General features: G+C 43.6%; 1 protein-coding gene across 3 annotated transcripts in view; it reads left to right on the top strand.

Moving 5' to 3' along the window:
* Nucleotides 1-3,388: 3,388 nt before the first annotated feature.
* Dse (dermatan sulfate epimerase) overlaps nucleotides 3,389-11,076 on the top strand; it is a 62,900-nt gene continuing 55,212 nt past the window's right edge. For 2 of the 3 annotated variants that reach the window (XR_004112181.1, XM_031346879.1), the window contains exon 1: nucleotides 3,976-4,565. The gene's annotated coding sequence lies outside the window, so the exon portion shown is untranslated. Of the gene's footprint in view, nucleotides 3,542-3,975; nucleotides 4,566-11,076 lie in introns of those variants that run through there. The other variant, XR_004112182.1, reaches the window with a different exon arrangement.

The following is an 11,076-nucleotide window of genomic DNA, read 5'->3' as shown; positions in this document are numbered from 1 at the left end:
GAATTGAAGCAGAGGCTCTGACCCAGATTGGTCAGCGAAAACCTCAAAGCAGGTTTAAATTTAGTTGAGTAGAAATCATGGACCTGTAACTTCTGAGATATTTGGTAGGCATATATTCATCTAGAGACAAGAATAAAATAAAGACAATGGAAGAATACATCTTAAATTATTTTATTTAAACACTAACAAGAAAGGAGTGCCTTTGCTTGATATAAATGGATATCAAGAGAAGAACTATTCTCTTTTCCTATCTTGTCTACAGTGAATGGATTAAACACACACACACACACACACAACCTGAGTTAACTGCAAACAGAGAGTAATGAAGAACTTGCAAGAAAATTACCTATTTCTCTAAGGCTTAACTTCTCTTTCGGAAGCATTTACACTCAGCAAGTAGTTTATGCTAAGGACTTGATTCAGCAAAAAGGGCAGTGAACACAGAAAAGCTGAAGATGCACATGTAGAGGAGAGATTAACAAAAATAATTAAGAGCTTGTTTCTAAACCCAAGACCAGGAACCTCACAGAAGCAGTGAGAGACAAATACATGTTACTAAAGTCACATCTGGTCACTTAAAAAAGGAAGAGGCAATTTAGTAGAATTAACAAGAATTCACTAAGAAGTCACTTCCTTTTTTGATAATGTTGCTACATCAACAGAGTGGACTTCTGATGGAGGAACCATATGATGAGTTTGAAGCTGCATAGGAGAGGACTGAATCACTCTCTAATCTCTCACTGGGAGGGTCCTTCTCTAACTCCTGATCAGGATGCCATGCTAATGTCCCATGCTTGGTGTCTTTTAACAAGAGCAGTAAACATGCATAGGTAATGTGGGTCCTTCCTGACAAAAATCCCCAGCAAGGGGCTGGAGAGATGGCTCAGCAGTTGAGAGCACAGACTGCTCTTCCTGAGGTCCTGAGTTCAATTCCCAGCAACCACATGGTGGCTCACAACCATCTAGAATGAGATCTGATGCCCTCTTCTGGTGTGTCTGAAGAGAGCGGCATTGTATTCACATACATAAAATAAATAAATCTTAAGCCTTCTGCTCTGGGAAAGAGTAGGGAGGAGCAAGCGGGGCAGGAAAAAAAATTCTCAGCAAGAGCATCCAAGTTCAGTGTCAGCTGGAAGTAGAAGATGACTGGCAACTGACATGATGATGAAGGATACAGATCTTCCATTCAGCTGGATGGTGGAATTAACCATTATGTTAATAGTAGTACAGAACATGCAACAAGCTTAAAGACTAGGCCAAATTTAACACAACAGAACTCAATAGAATAAGATGGAGTGTTGGACTCAAATTGCAGTGAATGTAGGTTGAAGAAGGCCTGTGATAACATTCGTTATGGAAACAACAAACAAACACCTCAAAGCTCCAGTGAATTGTATTACAGAAAATGCTCCAAGGAACTTCCAGAACAAAGCAGGTACACAGCTTTCCACTGTGACTTTTAAATGAAACTTTGGATGCAGTTCTAGGGATCAGGTTTTAAGGAGGACACTGGGCAAGGAAAAGGTAACAGAGATGGCTCTGCACTCAGACAAACTGAAGCATTCTCCTACAGAGTCAAGCTTAGACATGTTGGGGCTGGGGAGTGTGGCCCAAAAGGCATACCACTCTTGCACAAGACCCAAGTTTGGCTCCTAGCACCCATGTTGCTTGGGCAGCTTACAGCCACTCTCCATCCAATTCTAGATGATTTACTGTCCCTGTCTCTGGTCTCTGTGGTCACATGCATTCACATGCATGCACCCACAGAAAGACATTCATGTGCATGTAATTGAAAATACACATAAATCTTTTTTTTTTTTTAAAAAAAATGGCCTATGGAGTCCAAAAAGCAAATATGTAAATCTGCTGAGAGGTATCATATCATGAGGTTCTTTGCAAGTCAGTGTCATCTATAGGTAGACTGTCAGAGCAGTGACCAACCAAAGGTAAATGGAGGTTGGTGAGCACACGGCAGTGGGTACTACTACCTTTAAAAAAATTCTTCAATCTTGTCTGCACATTAGGATCAATCACCTGATTCATCCGTGTAGGGTTCCATTCCAAAGAATGTATTAAAACTCTTTAACGATTCTAAGATACTAGCTGGGAGACTCCGTGACTACAAGATTACTCATTGGGAAGTTCAGCAAGCTAAACGTCTTTGCCACGGACTGGGTTGCTCTGGGGACCCCTTGTTCCTCGGGGTGATAAAAGTTCTGGCCTGGTGGGCAAAGAATTCGGCGAGTGACAAACAGACACAACACAAGGGAGTGTTGTAACTGAATGCAATTTGTACAAAGTAGAAATCAGGCTTATATAGTATACAGAAAACAGGGTAAACTACAGAAGTCACATAGGCAGGAGATGGCTACATCAAGGTCAGTAAGATCAAACAGCCAGGTGCAAGGCAGAGGAGCAGTGGTGTCCTTCTTGGGCTAGGTCGTCCTGGCAGCCCCAAGATAAACTCTCAGGGTCTGTCTGAGGCAAGCAGCTGGAGGTCCTTGAGAATAACCTTGGCTATAACATAGATAATTAGTGACAGAAAGTTAGTAAAGCAATTCTGCCTTATGTGGGACTGCTCTGATAATTAGTGCCTAACTGCTGTCTCTAACTTGACACCCTGTCTGGTAAGACAGCTTCTTTGTAGAATTCCAAGCTAACTACAGCTAGGAAATCAATTAGGATTGTTGAAATACTGTGAAGGCCAGGAAATAATGTTCAATCTCAGTTTTAGCTATAACGAAGTATTTCTTAGGCACCTTTATGCCTGAATAAAGAAAGCACACAGATCTCTCCACAGACTTTAGCAGAGACCAATCTGGAACACATCTGCGTTGGGAGATGTCGGTGACTGACCACCTCAGGAGGCTGACTCCTTTTGAAGTGTATGCCTCAGGTCTGTGATCAGGTTTTTAGGCCTGTCCAGACACTACTGAAGTAGATGAGTTCTGTGTGACAAGTCTTCTTTTCTCTAAAGTCACTTTCTGATTTGAGAAGACAAATGGAAATTAACTCAGAATTATATACTACAGCTAGGCACTGACACAATTCATTCTACTAAAATAAATACCTCAACACAGTGCCTGGTATACAGTAAACTTTTAATAAATATTGGTCATTTGTATTGTATCTTTTGTTGCATGGAGTATTATAGTAACTCTATTCTATAGAGAGACACAGTCTCTGAAGGTGGCTTAGCTTCCTAAGGCCCCCAGAAAACCGCAAAGTAAGCATTTGAATATTGCTTCACAGTACTACTCTAGCTAGAACTTTCTTACCACAGGCCTGTCCAAATAGCAGGAAGTTTATGCAAATTAGTGATTTATCTGCGTTAGCATTTAAAAGCCTAGCAGTAGTATTTCTTTTCTTTTTAAATCTGTGGTGAGGGACCTCTTTTGATTGCAAAATCAGTAACCCTTCCTAGCAGTGTGGTTTCCTGGAAGCGCACTCAGGTCTCCACAGTCTGTTAGAACTCAGAGCACTTGGTAGCAAACGTGGGGAGAGCCCAGGGTTGAGTAAAACCGCCCATTCCGATGAACAGGTAAGTGACTCGAAAAGCTGCCTCTTCATAGAATCTAATAGATTAACTCTGAGGAAGGAGATCCAACCCTGGACAGGTTAGATAGCTGAGTTGGTATTGGATGGCTACTTTTCGTTGAAAGAATAAACACAAGTTGGGTGCATAACACACACACACACACACACACACACACACACAGGAAATAAGATAAAGTTTCCCTTGTGAACTGCAAACTCCGAAGGATCTTCCCCCAATCGTTTATCTTTGCTGATTAAATCAGTTCAGCTTACAGGGTTCGTTGCGGTAGGATTCCCTGGTTTTTGCTGCTCCATGCTAGGCGACAACTGCTTCGGATTAGGTGGATTTCCCCCCTTTCTCTTTGAGAGTAAAACTGATTGAGGAAAGGGGGGGAGGGAGGGAGGTGACGGGAGTGTAACTATTTTGGAGCCTGGAGAGGGGATTGGGCACTGAAGTCGGGAGTGGGATTCTTTAAATTCTCGGCTTTCCTCTTCCAGCGCTTTAAAAACGAATCGGCCTCTCCTCCCTGGGCCTCCAGATGTTATCTTTCCTTTGGGTGGGATTCCAGAGTGGAACCTGAAGCTCATGCATGGGTCAGGAGAAATCAGAGCTGTAGGAAGCAAAGCGGCGGGGCAGGGCAGGGCAGGGCGCGGCGCGTGGGGTCCCGTGTGGTCCCGGCCGCAGGGACGGGAAGGCGGAGTCTGGCGCGGAGCAGCGATCTGGGGCAGCGGAGGTCCGGGCCGGGCTGGGCGGGGGTCCCGCTCTCCCTCTCCCCAACCTCGCCTCCCGGGCTCTGCTGACGTTGCGGCTTCCTCCGCCCGGGGCTGAGCCCTGCCTCGGCCCGCCTTCTCTCCGCCGACCGTCTCCGCCCTGTCCGCACGGCCGCCAGAGGCTGAAGCGGCGCACCCCGGGCGCGGCGCCCTGAGCTCGGATGGCTCGGCGCGCAAGCTGAGGGCCGGACTCCAGGGGTCCGGAGCCCCGGCGTCCCACGGGGACCCAGAGAGAAGACGCCCGGGAGGACGGAGCGGTGAGTGATTGATGGGCTGGGTTGGGCGCTGCTCTGGGCCGCGCTCGGGGAAGCTTCCCTCCCGTGGCTCGATGGGTCTTCACTGGACCGGTCCCCACGGGCCAGCTAGAGCCACGTACCCCTCTGCGCGTCGATTTCCCTGTGGACTGCTGGCTCCGTGGTCTCCTACCCGGGTTCCCAGCCCAGAGTCCCGCAAGACAGCAGCACGGAGATCAGGAGCGAATGGCGGGGACTGGACGTGCTCCCGGGTATCCCGAGCCCCCACAGGTTTTGAGATAGCACACCCTTGGGTTCCCTTCCTATGCTACACCAACTATCTAGGGAGGGTGGTGGTCGTTTGTTCTGCCTGTGCGACCTCCAGACCCCCGAAACCCAGAAAGCTGCTTCTGAGTCGCCCCCAGCCGCAGGATTCCAGCGCCCCTGCACTCCAGCATCCCAGGGTGATTGGGTAACCTCAACCCGAGGCCTCCTGGGCCGGTCGGGGGCCCGGGAGGCGGGCTTGACTCGGGCTGGGGAGCGCTGTAAGCGATGCCACATGGGCTCAGAATCTGTCGGGGCTGGATCTGAGCTAACTGTGAACTGAGAACTTTCTCATCTCTCCTTTGAGGCCACAGCCTCCATTTAGGCCAGCTGGCATTCATATTGAAACCTAATCCCTTGATTCCAACGCAAGAGGCCAGCCTCTTTCACCTGGAATTCTTTAGGTCAGGAACTGACACGTTGGTTTCTAGAGATTTTTCTAGTAGAGTCCTGAAAACATTTGGTGTTTATCGCTGCTTAATCAACAATATCTTAAAGAAGGTAGACTCTTCTAGAAATATTTTCATATTCTTTGAGGTTACACAATTTTCACTTTTAATAATTCTCTTTTCAGTTTTTACATTTTCTTAATACATGATAGTACCGGGAGCTGGAGAGATGGCTCAGCGGTTAAGAGCACCGACTGCTCTTCCGAAGGACCTGAGTTCAATTCCCAGCAACCATGTGGTGGCTCACAACCATCCTTAACGAGATCTGACGCTCTCTTCTGGAATGTCTGAAGCTATAGTGTAATAAATAAATCTTTAAAAAAAAAATTTTAGGGCTGGTGAGATGGCTCAGTGGGGAAGAGCACCGACTGCTCTTCGGAAGGTCATGAGTTCAAATCCCAGCAACCACATGGTGGCTCACAACCACCCATAATGAGATCTGATGCCCTCTTCTGGTGTGTCTGAAGACAGCTACAGTGTACTTACATATAATAAATAAATAAATCTTTAAAAAAAATTTTTTTAAAAAAGATAGTACTAATGAAGTTTTTAAAAAGATTCACTAGTATCATTTCAAAATTATGTGTCTGTCTGGGAGTATATGCATAGGACTACAGACAGGTGCCTGCAGAGGTCACAAGAGGACGACAGATCTGCTAGTATGGTAGCTACAGTCTGTTGTGAGCTTCCTAACGTGGGTGCTGGGAACTGAACTCTGATCCTATACAAGAGCAGTACCAGTTCTTGACCACTGAGCCATCTCTACCCCTTATGAAATAAAAATTTGTTCACGCATTACTGTTTTCCTTTAAGGTCCCTGAACAGATGTGCTCCATTTTTTTAGTGTAGTAAATTCTATTCTACTGAAAAGGGAGAAAAGATTGGATTTAATATGTGATTTACCTTAGTGACCCTCCTTGTGGGTTTAATCAAAAGCACGAGTGTGGGTTAGAAGGACAGGGATGAGGTACATGAGAAACAGCCCGGGCTTTCTTGGAGTGTCCTTGGCTGTAGAAAGAGAAATATAGACTAAGCAATATGGAAGACTTGAATGTTGGAAGAGTCCTTTAGTCATTATTAGAATATGATATCAGTTTCAGTTTCAATAATTACACAAAAACACTGGCCTACCAAATATATTTTAATATCCAAATTAAAAAGAGACAGTGAAATCATCCGGTAAAAGAGGTTTTTTTTTTTTTTTTTTTTTTTTAATTTCCTTGACAAGAACAGAAATTGACAGCAGGATACAATCTGCATGGTGGGGTTTTTAGCCCAGAAAAAAAACCATGATAAGAAGTCTATGGATTTGCTCAACTTAATCAGTCTCATTTTAGTGAGCAGTTCCTGTGCATGTGTCTGCTTTAGTACTTAGCAGTAGTTCAGCTGGCGTGGTGCATTTCAGTGAAATAAGTGTGTGTCTGGGGGCAGGAGGTGGCAGTGCTGCCCTGGAGGGACCTAGGGCCATGCTTCACAGAAGTATAGTACTGTCTCTGAGACAGTTTTTAGACAAATGCGTTCTGGGATGAAACTAAATAATTTTTTTTTCCATTTCTTTATATTATTTGTGATAGAATATTTTGCTCTTTATTTCGTCTTGTCTTGGTTCCTCTAGGTTGCATTAGAGAAACATAATTCTCAACATTATGAATCTAACAAGTGGAGGAAAAAGGGGAATAATTTGGATAAGGGCATTCATTGAGAATATTTGTTTTCAAAACAGTCAAAGAAATCAGCCAAAGACTAATTATAGTCTAGTTTAAATATTTCTTTCAGCCATTAGGATGTCTCAGTCCTAGTATAGTAAATATTTTAACATGCTTTTCCCTTCTATTGTCCTAGGCTGTGTTGTGGCAGGCCTATGGGGAGAGCCAGAGCCTGTGATGGCGAAGCCTGTGTCAGTGAATGCCCCTTTCCATTACAGAAAGGGGCTGGGTGTTTGTCATCTTCAAAGGAGTTTCTATGACCAACAAACCCTATTGAAAGAGTATCTGACACAGGACAGGACCTTTCCTATTACTATATTTAATGCCCTGAGCTATTCTCATATTGGAATTACATTATCTCTTCCTATCGTGATTTGTGGACTTAAACTCTCTGGAGGTCACTAAACTGCTAGCAGATGTTTGAACTGGACAACCGAAATCTCTATACCTGCAGTCAGGGGCAGACATGGGAATGAAGCTGGTGTCTAAGCCCAGTGTACTCAAGGGAAATTATCTTCCCATAAAATCCATATGATGAATGAGTGTCAGAGCAGGAAGTAGAGGGCAAAATCCCAGATGCCTGAGATGATGCATGCAGATGTTTGCTAGTAGCAAGAAGTAGAAATGGATGTTTCCGAAATCTTTCTCTACTGTTGCATTTTTATTTTATTTTATTTATTCTTTTGAGATGGTATCTCTGTGTAGCCTTGGCTGTCCTGGAACTCACTCTGTAGACCAGGCTGGCCTGGAACTTAGAAACCCGCCTGTCTCTGTCTCCCAAGTGCTGGGATTAAAGGTGTGCGCCACCACTGCCCAGTATCTACTGCCCCATTCTAAATGGAAACTCTCTTTTAAACATTAGACTTGGTTTTGGAAGAAGATATTTCTATGTGTATGGTAAATAAATGTAGTCCAAGGCTGTTTCTTGATGTTTGTTGGTATTTCAAAGCTCATTGTTATGTAGAAGGGAGATTTGATTAGCTGATGGTGAAATATTTCAGAAATAGAAGCAAACTAGAAAGTATTGGGCAGTGTGATACAAGTGGGTCATTACTTTTACCAAAACGTCATCTACAAACTCATAAGCATTTAGTCAGGCAGACCAGCTGCGGGGACACAGATCAACTTTACTTGGGATGATTCAAGGCTTATATAGTTTTGGGGATGGGGGCATGAGGGAGCAGGGGACATCAAGGATGGGCAAAGGTCATTGACTAAAGGCTTAAGGTACCAAGATGCCTCAGTAGCATGGGGAAGCATTTCAGATCTTAGGTGCTACTTGAATGGGTTCTTGTCCAGAGAAAGGAAGTTAGTTGAACCTATAATCTAACTAAAGCTACATGACGTTCTTCAGGTAGAGGTGTGTGGGGCTTTTAAGTTCTCCAAACAAGGTCAGAGAAGGAGAAGCCCTGCTGGTAAAGATAGTCTGTCATTTTGCATCAAGCCTAGAAGGCTCTCTGGACAATGGACAATGGTAGTAGACTTGGACCTTAGTTAACATGGCAACATAGTACTCTTCCATTTTGTTCAAAGCATCCTATCTCACACTTTAGCCTGGCAGAGATGGATAGTGAGGCTGAAGGTAAGGGACACAATTTATAGCCCATCTGTGCTATACCTTAAATTGAATGAGACAAACATAAGTTGCACACCTAATGCTACTGTGTCCTCTGTAACTCCACATTCAAATTACTAAAGGCTCATGTTTCATTTTTCTGTAGTTACTGCCCATGAACTGTGAGAATGCTCATGCTTCTTAGGCTTCTGCAACTATTTACAGATTCCCTTTTGTTCTCAACCCCTCCTCTCCCACCCCCTCACCCCCTCTCTGCTTGGTAAGGTTGTCATTGCAAGGCCTTTTCTGATGCCTGCAGAGCCCCAGGTTGCTTGCTCAGTTCTTGTAAACTAGCTTTGGGCTTTAACTGGACTTGATACAATGTCAGTAGTGTTGCCAAGCTGCCTCATACAGACAGGCTGCAGCCTGCTGAGGGCTGGACTTCTGGATTCTTTCTCAGATGCCCACAGAAGTGTGAATCTGCCAGAAGAGACTGATTCTTAGTTCCTGTTAGGGTGAGAGAAGAAAAGAGGATGGTTTTAGTTTGGAAAGAGAAGAAAAGATGGTGAGGCCATCTGTTCATTTCTTAAATGGAGTCATTTGTAAAGTTCTTAAGAATAACACTGAATTTTAATGTGTGTTAAGATTATCCTGGGGTTTCCTTCTGTGTGTTTCAGTTTACTTGGAATTATCTAGAAACATGATCTTAGTAGAAATGTTAAACTGTTTTTAAAAGAGCAGAATTTCCATGGCCAGTAATATTTATACATTCTGATGAGAAGCATGATTTGCTTTGGTATTTTATAATTGAGAATATTTGATAGTTAAGTTATTATTAGGTGAGTGAAAATCTTGCTATAAAAATGTGACCAACATATATGGGTACTGGGAAATCTGAACTCAGATCCTAATGTTTGTGTGGACGTTTTACTGACTGACCTCTCTCCCCAGTCCCTCGTTACCTTTAATTACACATATGACATATCAGCTGTGGGCCATTTGCATCTATCGATTTTGTCCCAGACAGGGTCAGAAAGAGTTTGTCACTGAATGTCTGTCTGCATGCCAAAACAAAACCTTTTGGAGCTTATTTGTAGACTTAATAGTGACTGTCCTTTTCAGGCATTGTGGAATATATTAAAATACTCAGTATTTTACTTAACTAGCAGTCACATTCTTTAGCAAGAATTGAAAACTTGTGGCATATTGCGGATGCTGATACAGGAGGATTGGTTTGAGTCCCAGGCCAGGGTGTATAGAAAGCACAAACCAGCCAGGACTACATAGCACAACCACTCTTAAAAATCAAAACTAAATATAACAGGTAAAAGACTTAAAAAAAAAATTGAGCCAGGCAGTCGTGGCACACGCCTTTAATCCCAGCACATGGGAGGCAGAGGCAGGTTGATCTCTGTAAGTTCGAGGCCAGCCTGATCTTCAGAGCGTCCCCCAAGACAGCCAAGGCTACACAAAGAAACCATCTTGAAAACTAACAAACACACAAAAAAACTGAATACTCCCTGGTCAATTTAAACAGCTATCATTTGAATCTTTCTGCTTGAGATATTTTCAGGTCAGACACACATGCCATAGGGTTGTAAAGTTGCATTTGTTGATCAAATCAGGTGCTTACATTTTTTCTTCATGTGCAAGAACAATAAGTAGCAAAAGCTACTAAGTAGTAGACATGTAGTAGATATATAGCCCATGTGGAAGATACTCTGTAGGAAAGTGAAACCAACATTTTATAAACCCTAAAAATAATTTGTGAAGGAAGTGTTTTCACCGTTTGCATGGCTGTAGCATTTCCCTAATGAAGCAGCAGGTGATGTCATGTTGCTGTCAGGTGACTGCTAGAAGATGACAGTGTTTACTGACAACTCCTGTGTTAGTTCTGGTTGTATATATATTGTGGAAAACACAGCAATTTTCAGATTATGTCTTTAATACAATATAGATTGGTCCTTGGTGGAATAAACGAGTAGAAGCTACTCATAGTTCTCTTCTAGAGTGGAATATGGAAAGGGACACTGCATTTCTAAAGTTAGTTATATCCAGAGGTTGCCAGTGACAAGAAAGAAGCCCAGGAACATAAGTCATTGATGTAGGTCAAAAATATTCTGTGCCAAGATTCAGTCCAATATACAGAACCTGAGTGACACCAGGAGCCCGTGTAGGTGCTGGCCCTTCTCACAGTGCTTACTGGAAACTGTTTTTTGAAGCTCTGGTGCTTTTATTGTTTGAATATTTCTGTCCAGCAGCAGATTTCTAGAATTCCACCAATTCTTGGAAGACCCTTTCTTTTAGCAGTTTAGTGACATCATTCCAGGAATTGTAAATCGGGCTCCTTTCTACAGCCCCAGGGACGATCGATCGGCAGGGGCCAGCTGGCTTTTGGAACTGCTTGCTGTGGTTCTACTTCTCCCAAGGGATGGGATGAACCAGCCGGGAAGGAAAAAGGAGGGAAACTGAGCAGCTATTTTCTTTTTCATCTTCCTCTA

Source organism: Mastomys coucha, unplaced genomic scaffold, assembly GCF_008632895.1.
Source record: "Mastomys coucha isolate ucsf_1 unplaced genomic scaffold, UCSF_Mcou_1 pScaffold3, whole genome shotgun sequence".
Taxonomy (NCBI): domain Eukaryota; kingdom Metazoa; phylum Chordata; class Mammalia; order Rodentia; family Muridae; genus Mastomys; species Mastomys coucha.
The sequence above is the reverse complement of the archived record's forward strand: the minus strand, read 5'-3'. Positions and strand labels throughout refer to the sequence as shown.